Source organism: Hipposideros armiger, unplaced genomic scaffold (genome assembly GCF_001890085.2).
Source record: "Hipposideros armiger isolate ML-2016 unplaced genomic scaffold, ASM189008v1 scaffold_127, whole genome shotgun sequence".
In the NCBI taxonomy this organism is placed as follows: Eukaryota; Metazoa; Chordata; class Mammalia; order Chiroptera; family Hipposideridae; genus Hipposideros; species Hipposideros armiger.
Window position 1 is genome coordinate 3,395,550 of NW_017731477.1, and position 2,163 is coordinate 3,397,712.

Sequence of the window (2,163 nt, forward strand, 5' to 3'; positions counted from 1 at the left end):
TTAGATGCCAATTACTCACAACCCAGGGTCCATTTGGACCAGGGAGAAGGAAGGTGATTTCAGGTAAGAGCCCCGAAATAAATATAACCTCCAACAAAACAAGCTTTCCTTCCAGGAACTGTGTTCTTACGCAGGTCCATCAGCTATACAGATTCCAACGATCCAGTCTGTCTATTCTACACACAATTATATGCATATACATAATAGCAGTGAGTTTCTGATGGGCATTTCTCAGTGAGCCAGTGTGTTATTAAAAACATAGAGATTTAGGCTAAGGTGAAACGGGAAAGGGGGAGGCATCCCCATCAGCCTGCTAAATTTTCATCACAAATACCAGCTGTTCTGTTCCGTCCTAAAGGAGACTGCTCTCTTCCCCATCATCATGTCATTTTTATTATGCCAACAGATGATAAGGCAAAAAGCCATCCACAAAGCAGTCTGTGAAAAACTAACTAACAATATAAAGTTGAAAATGAAGAAGAAGAAAGTCTTGCATTTCCTTTCACCTGGAGGGGAAAAAATGATGATGCCCAAGGCAAGCCCCCATCACCATTCAGCAGTCCATCTTACTTTAAAATATACAGCACACAGACTGAACAGGAAGATTTCTGCTATGCATAGCAATTGTTCCATTTTCTGTATTTCACAACCTGCAATTTTGAAGCCATGCTTGGTACACACGCTTGTAAAATAGTCGTATCAGATAAAAGCAGAGGGATGTTAAACTATTGGAAAATAAATCGAATTCTCAGCGAGCAGTTATATCCATCATATGGCAGCAAGCACATGTATAGTTTAAGCTCTGCACGCACAGTCTACCTATTGTAATGATTGGGGGTCAGGATCCTGCCACAGGCATTTAGCATTCACTAAGAACTGAGCCTAGGAGTGCAGCAGGAAGAGTTTGGAGTTAGCTCATGGTCCTGGAAGTTGTCCTTGCTGCATTTGTGTGAGTACAGCCTTTCTAACTAAGTAGCAAGGCGGAGAAGAGTTAACACATGCATAGAATTTGACCATGCACAAGGTGCTTACACAAGCATTATTTCACTTGATCCTTGAAAGAACCTCAGAAGACAAATGGAGAAAAGCATTCACTTACTACAGCAGTAATAAGACATTTGCAAACATCTGTGAAACATGGAGAAAAACTCTGAAAACCCATCCACATTCACACCTCTTCAAAACGGGAGATGTGAGAGGAAGGTGTTTCAGCAATGTCTTGCCTTAGATCCAACAATATTCACATTTGACTACAATTACTATTCTGTGTCTTCGACTTTTTTCTTTTAACAAAAATAGTCTAGTTTATTAAGTTACTTAAATAAGGCTAGTTTATTAGATAATAGCACAAGATTCTGTGATGCCTTAATTAACCACCAAATGTAAAACTTATTCAGAAGAACCACAGCTTCTAAATACCATTAAACAAAAAATGACGCATCACATGGTGTCCTTTTATGGGGTCTTGAAAAATATTTCATAAAGCTCTAATGTAAAAAGTAGAGAAATTGAAATGCATGGGTTTTACTTGAAACACACACATAAAGCTTCAGATTCCAAATGTGAATGTCCCATTCAAACCAGGTTTGTACACAATGCTGCATGAAACAGCCTCACCCACATTGGTACAGCGCTTTCCCAGACACGAACATCTAACAGTAAGCCTCCAGTTCCCTCAAAACTGCACTCTCTCCCAAGATAAACTCTTCCAGACTCTCCCTTCCCACTAGCCTAGACTCCATATTTGGTCATTTTAATCACTCTCTCTCCTGCCTTCAACTTCATCGTCTACTTATCCCTCCCTTTTACCACTTGAAAACTTAACCCTGGAGCTGTGCTATAATCCCCATTTTTCACCTCTGGAGAGGGTTGTAAGATTCCATAAATTGGCCTCTAAATTAGTCTTCTTGGGTTCAGACTGCTGTAACAAAATCCCACAGGCTGGGCGGCCTAAACAACAGACATTTAATTCTCATGGTTCTGGAGTCTGGAAAGTCCAATGTCAAGGTGCTGGCCAGTACAATTCCTGGTGAGGGCGGCCCTCTTCCTACTTTGCAGATAGCCACCTTCTCACTTTGTCCTACATGGTGGAAAGAGAACTCAGGTGTCTCTTCTGCGTCTCATAAGGGCATTAATCCCATCATGAGGCTCCACCCTCATGAC